This window comes from Eretmochelys imbricata, chromosome 10 (assembly GCF_965152235.1).
Source record: "Eretmochelys imbricata isolate rEreImb1 chromosome 10, rEreImb1.hap1, whole genome shotgun sequence".
In the NCBI taxonomy this organism is placed as follows: Eukaryota; Metazoa; Chordata; order Testudines; family Cheloniidae; genus Eretmochelys; species Eretmochelys imbricata.
Genome location: NC_135581.1, coordinates 30,496,609 through 30,512,496, shown reverse-complemented (window position 1 = coordinate 30,512,496; position 15,888 = coordinate 30,496,609).

Here is a 15,888-nt window from a genome sequence, read left to right as displayed (position 1 = left end):
CCACACCCTGTGCTGCAGATATGGGAGTTGCTGTCTCCAGTGTCCGGGAGGGCATGGTTCCAGGCGTAAATCCATGCTGCTTACTGGGCTTCCTCTGGATCGGGTTCCACTGCCCTTGCCCCCTCGGCACTCCCATGGAGAATGGGCTGGGGGGAATCCATTCTACCACTCAGTACTGAGCTGTCCCACCTTTCCGAGGCCAATCACCCCCTTCACATAACATCCTCCCTGCGAAGCCCTCTCCCTGCTCAGCCGCCTGCTCAGCTTTCTTTTCAAGCAGTAAGAGTCACATGTCTCCTCTTGAGATGCAAAGCTGGGAAGCGGGAGCAAGACCTCTCCCCTGGTTCCCTGTAAACCCTTCTCCATTAAGACTGGGGGGGGATGAAAACGTAGGGAGAAATGCAGGTGGCTAGGGAAGGAGCTCTGCTAGGAGAGGGAGCAGAGCTAGAACAAACCGGGGGGGAAGAAGCTGAGGAGGGAAAGGGCTGGAGGAAAATCCAGGGGCATGCTCCATGCTGCAAAAGCTGCACTTCTCCTGAGATCCCAACTGGAAGTGGAGCAGAGGACAATGAGAAGACAGGCCTCGCCGCACAGGCTTGGGCTGGATAGGGAGCTAGCCCAGATCCAGCTGCAGAGAAGTGGGCAGATGTAACTCCTACCCGAGGATGGATGGGCAGGCAGAGAGACCAGCCAGGTGGCCAGACAGACATCCTGTGTCCATTGGACTGAGAGTAGAGAAAGAGTGTATGAGCCCATATCCAGCAGACAGAATGCCCCTGTGTCCCTATGCTGGTGGCAAGACAGAGAGCCCATACACCCGGGATGGCTGGGCAGACCGACTGCTTAGGGTGACGAGGAAATCAGAGCCAGAGAAGCCCTGTCAGGTGCTCTAATGCATATTCTGCTCTCAGGGCACTATGTGCCAGCTCACTGCAGAATTAAAGAGGGCAGGTGGCGGGATGGAAGAAACAGATGCAGCATTCACCCAAGGAGGGATGCTACAGCCAGGCTGGTAAGCTCAGGGGCCTGATCTGTGAGCCTCCAGCCCGTTCACCACAATCTCAGCACAGGGACTTGGAGAGAGCACAGGGCGGGAGGGGGACACCAAGCAGGAGGAGATCAGGTCCCTTCAGCTTATGATTTGGATTGTGGTAGAGGGCCCAGGCGCAGTGAGCTAAGCACTATACACACTTCTAGCAAAGACCTGGCCCCTGCCCTACGGAGACAACAGGGGGACACCACAAACAGATGGGGGAAGCAGAAGGGACCAGTGAGACAAAACCAGGCAAGAGTGAGACAAAACATGTTTTCATGCTATGGCAGTGCTATGTCCCCAAGAGAGGCTGAGGAGGCCAATTGTTTCACCTCCAGTAAACACTTATTGATTGGTGAGCTGCTTTCAGTGGAGATGCTGATCTCAGCTCCTCTGAGGAAACTGACTCCTGTGGAGTGGCTCTGGATTTCCTCCAGTGTAAATGGGAGCTGAACCTGACCCTTTGAAAGAGCTGTGGATTTGTCCCAGCACCACATGCACTGGACTGATACGGCAGCATTTGTTCACGTGACAGCCCCATCGGCTTTGGTAGGACCTCTGACGTGGGCATGGTGAGCAGCATTGGGACCCCAGTTTGGAAAATCAATTAGTATATTACACCGGGACGCTTATTAAGCATTCACAGACTTGTAATAATAACCTTATCAGCCATGCCATAATAATCTTATCAGATCCACGGTAAATTTTATTAGATGTGCACTATCTAGCTAATGGAAACATTTAAATGCCATGCCCCAGCCATGCAACAACACATCTGGAGGTGGAGGGGGGGACAGAGGGAGTACATTGTGGATTACGGAAATAATTAGTTGGGAAGAGATAGACCAGAACCAAACCCAAATGGGGTATTGGGATCTGCTGGAGCCAACCCACAAGGCTTGTTTGGGGGACGGGAACTGAGTAAGGCAGACCCATCCCATGTTCCTTTGCCCAGCCCTTAGTACCATAGGAATAGAGTGAGTGGGGACTCCATTCTGTTTCGGTTCTCGCTCCCTGTCCATCATTGTGGCCTTTGATCAGCAGTGTGAGAGATGTCAATTCTATGGCGATTCATTCTGTTGTTTGTGAAACACCCTGTCTGGTGCCCCCTGAGTAATAAAACCATCTGGCTGAGCCCAGCTCCCTGGGACAGGACAGAGCCTCTCCCATCTGATAAATTGACACTACACTTTGTCTTCACCCAAAGGCCAATTTATTTATAACGCAGCTGCTAATCCCCAGCAAATACTGGTTTTGTAGTAAATGTGTCACTAAGGTAACCTCCAAGCTGCCCAGTTAAACCTACCGCAAACAGGGATTCTCCTTGTCGGGCTCCAGGCCCGCCCTGTGCCGGGGGAAGGTGCCAGGTCCTCAGGCGCCGAGAGCCCTGAGCTCTGCTTTGCCTTTTCTTTGTTTGCCAGCCCCCCTGGCCAGGAGAACAGCTCCCGGGCCCGGCACACGGAGCTCGCAGACAAAGAAATCCCCCGACCCCGGGCCCTAGGGCTCGGCCAGCCATCACATGCCCGGGACCCGGAGATCAGGTGCTGCGGGCGGATAGGTTACCTATTAATGACGCCGTTTTCACTGAGGCTTGACCTGGGGGTGGCTGCCCTGCCCAGCGGCTAGCGCCGGAGGCCGAAACTCACCAGAGAAAGCGGAGTCCCGCGGCGCCTCGCCCCACCCGCTCCCGCCCAGGTCCGCACTTGCCCGGGCCCAGCACTGACGCGGGGGCCCGAGGCGATGGGATGGGCGCCCGAAGAGGGAATCCGCGCTCGCGGCCCCGCACGGCAGGGCAGAAACTTTACAGAGCCACAGCTCGGCTGGCAAGGAGATGTCTGCCTCCTCCCCTCCCTCCCGTGCCCCCAGCGCCCCCTTCCTGCCCCCTCCTCCCTCCCTCCCGTGCCCCCAGCGCCCCCTCCCTGACCCTCCTCCCTCCCTCCCGTGCCCCCAGCGCCCCCTCCCTGACCCATGCTCCCTTCCGTGCCCCCTCCTCCTCCCTTCCGTGCCCCCAACGCCCCCTCCTTGCCCCATGCTCCCTTCCCTGCCCCCAGCGCCCCCTCCCTGCCCCTTCCTCCCTCCCTCCAGTGCCCCCAGCATCTCCTCCCTGCCCCCTCCTCCCTCCCTCTAGTGCCCCCAGCACCCCCTCCCTGCCCCCCTCCTCCTCCCTTCCGTGCCCCCAGCGCCCCCTCCTTGCCCCATGCTCCCTTCCCTGCCCCCAGCGCCCCCTCCCTGCCCCCTCCTCCCTCCCTCCAGTGCCCCCAGCATCTCCTCCCTGCCCCCTCCTCCCTCCCTCTAGTGCCCCCAGCACTCCCTCCTTGCCCCATCCTCCCTCCCGTAACCCCAGAGCCCCCTCGCCCTTCCCCATCCTCCCACACGTGGTTCCTCTGCCCCCCCGCGCGTTCTCCATCCTCCCCCCGCCCTCAGCTCACCCGGACCCGGAGCGGCGGGATTCTCCTTCACATCTGTCCGCCCCCGCGGCGGCCGCTCACGGGAGTTTGCCTCCAACTCCCGAGCCCCGCTAGGCCGAGGGACCCGCCGCCTCGTCCCCCGCCAGCAGCCGGGCTGCCTGCGCCCCAGGAGGGCCGGGAGCCAGCGATCCGCGCTGCCCACGCCGCTGCCCCTGGGCTGCGAGTGCGGCTCCCTCACTCCGGTGCCGCCGCTCGCCGCATCCTGCTGCCGAGCCCTGGCTCACGCCGACCCCTAGGGGAAAGCATCTGTCAGCGCAGGCAGCCCGGCCGGCCCTGCCCCGGGGGGGGCGTGCGGAGCGTGGAAATACCTGCCCGCCGCCAGGGAGCCAGCCGGGGCAGCGCAGCGAGAGAAACCTTACCCGCAACCACCGCGAGCGGAGCCAGCCGGAGCCCATCCGCCGCTGTGACTGGCTCGGCCAGGGGGCGGGGTGCCTGGCTCCGGCTGGCTGTGGGACTTGGAGAGAGAGAAGGGAGGTTCCCGCCTGTTTGCCCAGGAGAGGGGCATCGCCAGGTTAAACTCGGACCCTGACATTTGCAAAGCAGCCTGCCGAGCTTGCTCAAGCCTTGGGTCCTGCAGCCAGATTAAAGCCCGCGGCACCGTCAGGGGCGCTGCTTGGTACCTCTGCAAATATTTAGGCCTTTTTGAGGTGCCTAAATATGGGTTTGGGAGGCTAACTTTAGGCACCTTTGCAAATGTTATCCCAAATCTTTAAACACTGCCCCCCCCACACACGCACTCAACCCACCTCAATTCAGCAAAACCTTACAGGCAGTCTCTTCCCTTTTCTTAGCCCGCTGAAGTCATTGTCCTGTTTGCACAGCCTAAAGCTAAGCCCATGAGTAAGGCCTTGCAGGATCTGGGCCTGGCAGCTGGGTTACCAACACTATTATAGATTAACCAATTTATCTGAGCATAAGCTTTCCTGAGCTACAGCTCACTTCATCGGATGCTGTAGCTCACGAAAGCTTATGCTCAAATAAATTGGTTAGTCTCTAAGTTGCCACAAGTACTCCTTTTCTTTTTGTGAATACAGACTAACATGGCTGTTACTCTGAAACCTATTATAGATTAGTCAGTCTGAAATCCTGCCTTATACAGCTCCCCACCGCTGGAGCAAGGCTGCTGCTCCAAGAAGCATGCCCACTAGATAAGACCTAAACATGGCCCTTCTTGACAGAACAAGAAGCAATGGTCTCAAGTTGCAGTGGGGCAGGTCTAGATTGGATATTAGGAAACACTGTTTCACTAGGAGGGTGGTGAAGCACTGGAATGGGTTACCTAGGGAGGTGGTGGAATCTCCATCCTTAGTGGTTTTTAAGGCCCAGCTTGACAAAGCCCTGGCTGGGATGATTTAGTGGGTGTTGGTCCTGCTTTGAGTAGGGGATTGGACTAGATGACATCCTGAGGTCTCTTCCAACCCTAATCTTCTATTATTCTAAAGCACAAATGGACCAGGAAGTTTTACAAATGCAATTTACTTCCCCCTGCTCATGCTCACCTCATTTAAGACCCACTTAAAACTCTGACCCTTTGGAGTGGAATCTCACTAATACCCTAAACAACCCCGTCTCTGTTTGTCCTTGCATGTTTTTCCTTCCAAGTGTCTCTGGCCTATGGGTCCAGTTCTGCAGTCAGACCTAGGTATGCACATTCTAACACCCATGCAAAGTCCCACAGACTTCAGTGAAGCTGCTGGTACGGATCCAGTTACAGCATCAGGGTCTTAGATTGTAATGAACAGGGGCTGTCTTTATGTATGTTTTACACAGATTATCAGCACAAAGCAAGAATAATGATCATTAATAAACAAGTAAGATTTAATGTGCCTGTTTTCCCAATGCACTTTCAGGTCAACCTGGTCATTAAACATAGATCAGTTCCTTTTACTTTTTTTCCAGTTAGTTTTTGGTGAGTTTCACTTGATGGCTTTCATGCACTAACATGCCCTTGAAATATTTAGCTTGCAAACACTTTTGTTCATTTGATTTCTTGTAACATTTATTTTTTTTAATAGAAACATCTGTAATAGTTTTAAGTTTTACACAGCATTAATGAACCCTCACTTTGGGGCCACATTTAACCCAACAGTCCGTGCTCCTGCTGACCTCAAAAGGAGTTGAGAGCATTCACAACCTCACAGGATTGGGCCCAAGTTTTCCAAACAGTATAAAGTATAAGCCAGACCTTCCCTGGAGACAGCACATACCACAGTCTGTTTGCAAACACACAAGCGCTGCCTAGTATCACTCTCCCTCACCTGATTCTGACTGATCCCTTTGGAATAGGGTGCGTGCCAGGAGGGCGGAGGGTCTGGAATGGATGAACTCTAATGGAACTCAGCAGGAAAACCTACAAACAACCAGACCCAGGGAACAGTAACTCATGACCAGCTGCACCTGCAAGGGCAAACCTTCTGCCATCACCACGTGAAGCAAGAGCTGTGTTTGTTTTTGGAAACAGATGACTTGACAGTTCCAGGACCCCTCTAATGACACCCATGCTGAGACCAGATGAAAGACCAGGGCCACTAGAATGGCTCAGCATTGTCAATTCAAACCCTGCTTCACACAGGGGTGGACGTGGGGTGGCCTATGGGTTGAATGCCATCCCCCAGGTTCTAGAATGTAGCCTTCAGCTGACCTGGTCTTTAATACACAAAGCATGGCCCTTGAAACTTTACATGCAGTGCTCCATCTTGATGCATAAGAAAGGGTTGCTTAGATCAAAGTAGCACATTGCATGCCAGGATGTGTAGTCTCCAGGGATCACACGATTTTATACAAATTGATCCTTTGGGTTTCTGGAAGTTGCTAATGCGTGGCTCCCAGCTAGGCAAAGTTTGGGCATGCCCAACATGAGATGATGAGCTGGCTTTAGTCTCATGGGACAGAAAGTTTGTTTGTAGGAACCTTTCCAAGCCAGTTGGAAGAGGTGGCTGCTGGGACTTCTGTAAGGTTTCAGGAATGGCCTTTTCCTCTATTGCTGTCATGACCTGACCCTGTCTTGATGCATCCAGGCAGGGAGGAAGAAAGGAGAGTATTTAACCACAGGCCCTGATTTTGATCTGTTAAAACAAGAAAACATCCATCTACTTTTGCCATGGAGAAAATTCAGCAGCAGACCTACACCACCTAGTGGTGATGGGAGCCGTTGAATGTGAAATCCTTGGGAAAGGACTTTGTGCACCGTAGCGTTCAGCCTAATATCCCAGATTTCTTTGGAAATCTGGGGCTAACAGCCATCCATTTCTGAACCTGCCACATAGGGAGGCAGGGAGGGGGGAAGATGGAAGCATCAGGCCTGTTATGGCCATGAGACAGACTGATGTCAATTCAGGGGAGTTCCTGTCAACACTCAGCGTGGTATCGTTTATCTGCCTCTGAGGCATTTTTAGTGGGTCCATCACCATTGTGTCTTGGCACAGGCTTCACAAATTTTAAAGCATTAATGAAGTCAGGAAGAGCTGAGAACCCCATGGGCCCGACAGGTTGCGGTGTGAACTAGCCCAAATCCACAGAAGCCAATGAAGTTGTACCAGTTTGCACCAGCAGGGAATTTAGCCCCAGATCTGATTCACTCAAGATGCACTGATCAGAGTGATGGAGGGCATGTGGATCAGGCGGGTATGTGTTTTGTACACGTGGTGGTGTTTGCATCCTGGAGTCTGTGTCCCCTAGGTAATAGGGCTGTGTGAGGGTTGGTCTACACTAGGTTAGATCGATCCAGTTACAGCTCTCAGGCATGTGAAAAATCCATACCCCTGAGCGATGTAGTTAAGCCAACCTAAGTCTCCCTGTAGACAATGCTAGGTCAACAGAAGAAATCTTCCCTCCTATTGGCATAGGTAACATCTATACTAGCTGTGCCACTGTAGCATTCAAGTGTAGCTAAGCCCTGAAGCTGGTCTGTGAACTGCTATCTGTGTAAGTGGATTTGGCCCCAGGCTTGTGTTTGTGGTTGTTGGACATGCGAGATCCCCTGGACCACCAACGTCAGTGTGTGTGACCGGGCTGGGGCGGGGAGCATTTCTCTCGCCTCGCTTGGCTGATGAGGAGGGGGATAAATTTAGCCTTTGTCTTTCCAGGGAAGCAACACTGATGAATGGACAAGATGGATATCAGCTTTCCTTGCGGCAAACACATGCTGTTAAAAATAGTGCCAAGGACACCGGGAGCAGGCGCTGATGTAGCAAAACAGGCCTAGGAAGGTGAGAGCTCAGCATCACATTGGCCTGTCAGCTAGGGAGGAACTTGAGTAGCCCCTGGGGTGGTAGGGTGCCTGCCAGCGGAGGAAGAAGAGCTCAGCAATATCTTATGCTCAAGTATGATTCTGCTCAGCAACCCTCCTCACAGCACACACACCTCATGCCAGCAAGCCAGTGCCCCCATCTCTCATGCAAACACTCCTATAATCCCCTCCCTGTGGCTGGAAACCCTTACCCCATTTCCCCACCCCGGTGCACAAACACTCCTATAATGCCCTCCCCTTGGCCCGAATGCCCCACCCCACAACCTGCTGAGCCCCAGCGCTAAATAAACACACCTGCACTTCCCTTTGTAGGAAAGTGGAGATTGAAGAGCAGATCAGACAAGTTATCGGCCCTCCACCCCCATTGATTCCAACTGGAGAAAAAGGACATTTAGTTGGCCACATGCAGAAATCTCAGGATGACTGGAGAAGGGATGAATACTGACATTTCTCCTAAAATATTCCATGGAGATTTTCAGAGGCCGAAAGCACGTAAGTTCTCTGGCCTGCACTATGCAGGACATCAGACCAGATGATCAGAACGATCCCTTCTGACCTGAAAAATCTCTGGGTGAAAACCTGGCCCCCATTGAATCAATGGAAAAACTCCCATTGACTTCAACCGGGCCAGGATTTTGCCCTAGGAATCCATGAAATAGCACTGATCCAGATAAACGGCACCAAGCAACATCTGTGTGGGAGTTGGTATTGGAACCAGTATTTAACAAGGAGCATAACATAATCACAGAGGCCAGGCTCTGTACCCCTCTAGCCCACCTTCCCGTTTTGCGGCTTCTCCAGCCCCTGTTCATCTTGATGGACATATTGGAGCACCACTGATGAAGACCCTACAATTGATCTACACTCGATGGAGTGGGGAATCCTCACTTGCCAAAGCCTCTCTGCACTAGGCCAGGGTAAATGGGGTGACCTTTCCTGCCATCCTCCGGGCAGAGCTTCTTCATTAACCCCATTCATTTTGTCCCACATACCGTGTGCCAGAACTTTATGTCCCCATACTGACCTTTACCTGCTACTGGGTCCCGTGTCTGGACTAGAGCCCCGGCCCAGAACCCAGCTGCGACAAGGGAAGCTGACATTTTTAGAGGGAGATCACCAAACCAGACATGCTGACCCCAAGCTGCCCAGATGCAAGCGTCCCACTCCTCAGGGCAGGGAGTGATCTCTTTTCTCTCTGTACTATTACAGCAGTGTGGGCCAAGGGCAGTCGCGCAAGATTAATTTCAGCAGGGAGGGAAGCACTGTCCCTTAAAGTCATAGACCTGATTCAGCAAGGTATGTGAGCACATGAGCAGTCCCAGTGACTTCAGTAGGGTTACAGTCTGGGTGACAATGGGAGCACTCATGTGCTTAGCCACTTACATGCTTCCTGTGTTTGCACCAGAAGCAGCAAGTGCCTGGTGCAGGAAAGTGTTGAGTTTAAGATGAATATTCTCCAACCTCCCATAGAATGCCATGGACTGGGTTTGGGGAAGGAGCACAGAGGTTAGAAAACCCCAGGTGGGCTGCATGCCCCTTGAACTTAGCACTCAGTCCCCTACCCCAGTGGGTTCGAGCAATCAGGCACCCTCTTGATGCAGCCTCCGGTTCCGCACCAGGGAATAATTAGTCCCTAGGCAAAGGCTGCATGGAATGTGCATCCATACATTGCTATGGAGATGCAATGTGTAAGTCTCTTACGTTTCTGCAACACCTTCCTGAAATGCTCTGAAATCACACGTGTTAGCCCCTGGTGCTAGTCGGAACTGACACCCCCTGTGACCATCAATCCATCCCAACGTGTCTCGTCTGCACTATCTGTGAGCTTGCCTTTCAGCAGAGTACATGAGGCCGTGGTCTTTTCCCACCTCCCCAGCCACCTCTCCTGTAACACTCTGCACTCATTTCATGCTGGGTATTCCACTTAGGGCCTGATTTTCAGAGGCACTGAGCACCCACACCTGGTTGTCCCAAGCTGGGAACCCAAAAACGGCAGTGCCCAGAATCAGAGGACCTTTGTGAGAATTTAGGCCTAAATCTCCCTGAGGCCAACTCCAGCTCCTCTCTCTCCTGCTGAACTCAGACCTGCCCTTGGCCCTCATTGTCTGACCCTGGCACCACACCCTAACCTTGAACCCTCCTTCTCCTCCCAATTCTCCACCTGCCTATCTCTACCACTGTCCCATTGCCCCAAAATGTAGGTTGCATTATTCTCTCCATTCCTTTCCCTTGAGTTAGGATTTAACTCCAGGGTTGGTTGTTGCATGGGAAGAACTAACCCCCGCTTTCCGCCCAAAGGTTGCCCTCTCTTCTCTATCACCACTGGCAATTCCACTACACCCTGTCCAGAAGACTCACAACCTTGGTGTCATTTTTGACTCATCTCCCCACTGCACTGATGTTTATCACTAAACCATGCTGCTGTTTCCTTTGTAACATCTGCCTGTTCCTCTCCATTCCCACTGCCAATAACCCCCCTCCGGCCTTGACTATTTCTCATCTCAACCCCTGCAGCTCCCTTCTCTGAGGTCTCCTGCACTCTCACCTCCATCCCCTCTTCAACCAGTCCAGAATGCTGCTGCAGAAGTTGTCCACTGGGCATGCTGCTCTGACTGTGTCCAGACCTTCTTCAGATCTTTTCATTGGCTTTGCCTTCCTGCCTGCATCAAACTGAATGTAAGGGGACTGTTGCCCCCTTACTAACATTCAGTGAGGGTGTTTTTGGTTGGCTAGCTCCCAGCACTAAAAAGGGGGAAGGGTCGATGGCGAATCAGGACCCTGAGACTGACAGCCCCCAGGTACAATGGGGAGAGGCCAATGCTCCAGGTCAGCCTGAATGACAGGGCGGGCAGGCTAATCAGGGAGTCGGGAGGCCCCATCCTCCGTGTGAGCTGGAATTGCCTGGGTCAGACAGAGTGGGGCCGAGCTAAGGAGAAAGCAGGGGCCCAAGCTAAGCTGGGAGCAGAACTGTGCCAGATCCAGAGGGACCAGAAAAACAGTCCAGAGAGAGCAGCCCCTGTCCTGGGAGCAGAGCTGCAGCCCCAAAGCCAGAGGCACAGCCCAGAGAGAGCAGACTTGCCCTGGGAGCAGAGCTGCAGCAACCAGAGCCAGAGGGGCCAGAAAAGCAGCCCACGAAGCAGGTCAGTGCTGGGAGCAGAGTCACAGAAGCAGCCTGCAGAGCAGACCCTGTCCTGGGAGCAGAGCTGTAGCAACCAGAGGCAGAGGGGCCGAAGAAGCAGCCCAGGGAGCTAGAGTCAGAGCAGCAGAGACAGAGGGATGGAGCTGGAGCTGGAGCAGTCCGGAGCTGGGTGTGGTGAGCAGCTGGGGAGAGCGAGGGGGACCCTGGGCAGCGGCCCAGCACAGGGAGATGCCTCAGCCAAGAGGCTCTGCAGGCCAGGCTTGGATCCTAACCCCGACAGGGCGGGGGTGACACTGGGAAGAAGGGTCCTACCACCTAGAGCCTGAGAGCGTGTGGCCACCACCAGAGCAAGTGTCCAACCCACAGCATCCCTGCAGCACAGCCAGAGAAGAAGGCCTGGGACTTACAAGGAACAGACTGTGAACTGCCATGATGTTCCAGAGACACTGTTTGTGATGTTCCCTGCCACAGAGCGGGGTGATGTGTTTCCTTTAACCTTTCCCATTTTTCCTTATTCTTTTTAAAATTAATTGTTGATTAAATAACTTGCATTTGCTTTAACTTGTATGTAATGGTCAGTGGGTCAGAGAAGTGCCCAGTGCAGAGAGAGTACCCTGGAATGGGGACACCCTAGCCACTGACCTACGTGACCACAGCAGGGTTGGGGGTCGAGCCCCCCAGGAATCCTGGGCCCAGCCTTGTTGGGGTTACGAGGACTCGGCCAGTCCTCAAAGGCAGACAGGCCACTGGGTAAAGGAAGTGGGAGCGAGGACTCGGATCCTTTCGCTAGCCCACTTCACCGAGGTAGTGCAGAAGCCAGGAAAGTTCCCCACAAGAGCAGGACTATTCCCCCACTTACATGAAGCTTCATGACTTCTAAACCTACCTTCTATCTGCTTTCTTCTTGACTCATCTCACCTACCAATCTATGGTCACCCCTTTCCCCACACACACATCTTGGTCTGTGAGATGGTGGAAGGTTTCTATACTTGACTTCTGCTATAGCCCCAAGGTGCTAAAGAATCCCACAGAGCATTTCATTGGTGTGCTGCAGCCACTGGGATCTGCTCACTTCCTTATGTGTGGCTCTCCCAATTCCCTTGGAAAACCTTCTCCACCTTGGCGTTTGCTGAACATCTGTGCCCTGTGGTCTCATTCCTCAGGTACGGTCTGTGCCCACCGATGTCAGTGAGTTGTGCCACCGACTCCCCTAGGAGCAGGGTCAGTTCCATGGAGCGCTGCCCTCCTCTCTGCTGCTTGGGAAGTCACCTCTGACCATTTCTATGCAGCTCTGCGAAGACACCTACAAACGCTATGATGCCATCCACTGAGCTGCCCCTTCCCCCACATAGCTCAGTGGCTGATTCCCACCCACTGAGCCCCCCATCCCTCAGGTCTCTCTATGCCTGAACCTGGCGATTCCTACCCAATGAGCCTCCTCTCTCCCTGCAGATTCGGACACAGAAAGGCAGAGCCTCACCCATGTTGGCATGGCATGGCACACACAGGGGGAGAATCGGACATTGGCCAAGAAACACACACACACAGATGCCCCCTGGCACTGCGGTGCACTCACAACTCATGCCCAGTGAGCGGGATGGCAGAAGCTCACGGATCCACCTTTGCGCTGGGACCCTACCCAAGCAGGGACTCACAGGCGAGACACACACAAAAGCAACGTCACACGGAGATACAACACAAACTGAAGCAGAAAGTCACGTGCCCACCCACCCCCCTGACCTCCCCCCAGCAAAGCAGATTACACAGGCCGAGTGAGTCATATCCACACACCATCACACCGTCCCAGCTGAGCAGCATGGACACACTTGTGTGCTGACACACACATCCTGAAGCTCTGCTGGATGAAGAGTCTGCGAGCGTGCGACTTGGTACACGGAGCCCAGAACAGAGCAAGCTGAAGGATTGCAGGTTGCTTTTTATAGCAACGTATCAATCCTGGGAGACAGAGGTTCTACGGAGCGCGGCTCCTCGTAGACACAATCAGAGCAGCTCACTGCAGTGCTTGCGTCAAGGGCCGGCGTGCGTCCCCTGGAGGCATCCTCACGCCTGCGGCCTCGGCACCATTCTTGGAGTCCCAGCCCCGAGCCGTCGCAGTGTGAAGGGCAGAGCCGAGCCCTGCATCTCTGAGTGTGCTGGGCTTTTCAGCCAGTCGCTTGGTCACGCCTCTAGTTTGGGCTGGCTGGTGAATGAAAGGGCATCCCACCCTGCCAGGCTTTGATGCAGGGCCTTGTGCAGGGAGGGGCGGGGGGGGCATGACGACACCTCTTCATAGGTTTCTTAGCTAAGCATGTGAAATGCCTATAACAGGTGTAAACTGGCTCAGCCACCCCCAATCTACCTACCAGCTCCCTGGCCAGCAGCCAAAGCCTGTGCTGTGCCCATGCTGTGGTGACACTTAGGCGGGTCTCCTGTTAGCGCTGCCGGAGTGCTTCAAGGCGTGGTGCCAGAGCCTGAAATCCAGGACGGAGCGATGCTCGGGCATGTCAGAAATAGAGCCCAGCGTGCGAGGCAGGAGTGGGGAGGGGCAGGGGACGTGGGGCGGGGCCCACAGCAGTGTCCAAGCACGCCCTGTACGAGTCTCCCTACCCCCCGTTTCCCCAGCCAAGAAGAGGCCAGGAACGGAGGGGCCCGCGCCAGAGGAGGAGGAGAGCGAGAGCTGCAGGGGCGCTGAGTGGCACCGGGGGTGGCACCTAGGCGGCCCCCAGCTGGACGCAGAGCAGGAGGCTGGTTCTCTGGAGGAGGAAAAGGCGGCAGTGGAGGCCATGATGCAGCAGGCGGGGGAGCCCAGGGGGCAGAGCCCCCACTGAGGTTCACAGCTTGTATCCAGACGGGTGCTGGCCTCCTGCGCTTCGCCCTGGTGGCCTGGCCTCCGAACAGGGCCCCCTCCAGCAGGATGTCTCCCACTTCCTGCAGCGGTGCCTGTCCTGCTGCTTTTTTGGCAGGGGCTGCCTGTGTGCCTGGCGGGAGTGCGGGGGGGCTGCCCTGCTGGACATGGGCGTGTTGTCCAGCTGCATCCCTGTGCCTCCCAGTTTCCTTCCGCTGGCTGCAGGGGGCAGGATCCCCCTGGGATACAGATATGTCTCCCATCTCCCCACCTGGCCCGGGACCGTGTACGTCACTGCATGAAACTGCAGCTTTTGGTCCTCTCTGGTACCCCGCACGCGGGAGTCACTGTGTGCTGGCTCCGGTACCGGGGTTCCTTTGGTGCACGCGCCCGACCCCTAGCTGTTAAGGTATTCAGAATCCCCTGCCTATGCCAGGAGATCTGTGGGCACGTGGCTGGCATTGCAGGCTGAGCCCCAGCTCGTGGGGGTGGTGGCTCCCTGTGGCCCATCCCTCCACCCCAGCTTGACTAGGCTACAAATGCAACCCCACTGGGGAACCAGCTCGAAGCAGTTCCAGTCTGGAGCAGGGATGCAGTCTCAGGCCAGATCCAGAACCAGCCTGGAGTCTTGCTCTGAGACACAGATACGTTCTGGATTGTGCTACAGGTGGGGCCAGGTTAGCCCACGGTGAGAGCAGGGTCCCTGCCAGGGCTGCATTTGTAGCGTGGGCACTGGGCAGATCCCTGGCAGAGGCCCTGTCTGTACTGCTGTCCCCACAAACGCTGGTACCTGACTTCCACTCGCCTGTGGCCACGCAGGGCTCTAAGAGTGGAGCAGAGGGCGTGGCTGGGGCCTGCCAGAGGTTGTGACACCCAGAACACAGCCAGCCAGCGCTCCCCGGGACAAATGTGGCGCTGCTCTGACAGGATTTACTCCTGTCCATTGGCCTGCCTTTGAGCTGGTGTTTTCTGTCTGGATATCTGTGTACGTGCCTCTCACACAGTGTAGAAGAGGAACTCACCATGGGCGTGCACCTTCCTGGCTGAGTGTGGCATAACAGGGTCTTCTCTATGGGTGCCCCCGGCCAATGGCTGCTCCAGCCCTGCAGTCATTCATTGCTTCTTACGACTTGGCCAGCGAGTCCCACCTCTCTGGGCGTAAACTGAGTCCAGCTCAACAGCAGCCTCCTGGCTTCTTGCTGGGCCTTCAGCCTCACCTCAAAATTTATTGGCTCTCCAGCCCTTGTCACTGGGGACCTTCATGCTCCCATCCCCTGGGAGCCAACAGGGAACCCAGGACCCTGTAGCAAGCAGCTAAACTCTGTCTATTCAGCCCCACTGCTGCCTCCCTTGGCTACCTCCTAGCTCAGCCTGTCTCTAGGCCTCCCTCCCAGCCCCTTCCAATGCTCACTCCTCCACAGATCCCCAAAGGAGGGTGGATTAATCACAGGGGACAAAGCCTATGCCAGGAGGCTCTGGCATCCAGCAGTCTCAGGCTTGCCCTGGGCTTTTCCTCTTTGAACTCCTCTCTCCAGACTTGGCACCGCTCACAGGTGTAACGGGGCATGGCTGATTGAGCCCGCAAGCTCTCCCGAACCCCTTCCTGGTCAGAGGGGGGCTGCAGACGCCATCACACTGGGGGCTGTCTGGGGTTGGTCGGAGATGCACGATGGCCAGCAGGCAGCTTCCCCTTCATAGGCCTTAAGGGAAGTGCTGGGACGGTTAGAACATAAGAACATAAGAATGGCCATACTGGGTCAGACCAAAGGTCCATCCAGCCCAGTATCCTGTCTGCCAACAGTGGCCAATGCCAGGTGCCCCAGAGGGAGTGAACCTAACAGGTAATGATCAAGTGATCTCTCTCCTGCCATCCATCTTCACCCTCTGACAAACAGAGGCTAGGGATACCATTCCTTACCTGTCCCGGCTAAGAGCCATTCATGGACTTAACCTCCATGAATTTATCTAATGCTCTTTTAAACCCTGTTATAGTCCTAGCCTTCACAACCTCCTCAGGCAAGGAGTTCTGACACCTCTGGCTGGGTTGTCTGCGGAGTCCAAACCCCCATCGGCCCTGCAGGGTGACACGCAGGTGGTAGCAAAGGCTCCTGCTCTCAGAGGGTTGCCTGAGCCCCGTCGAGGGGCAGGGGGCCT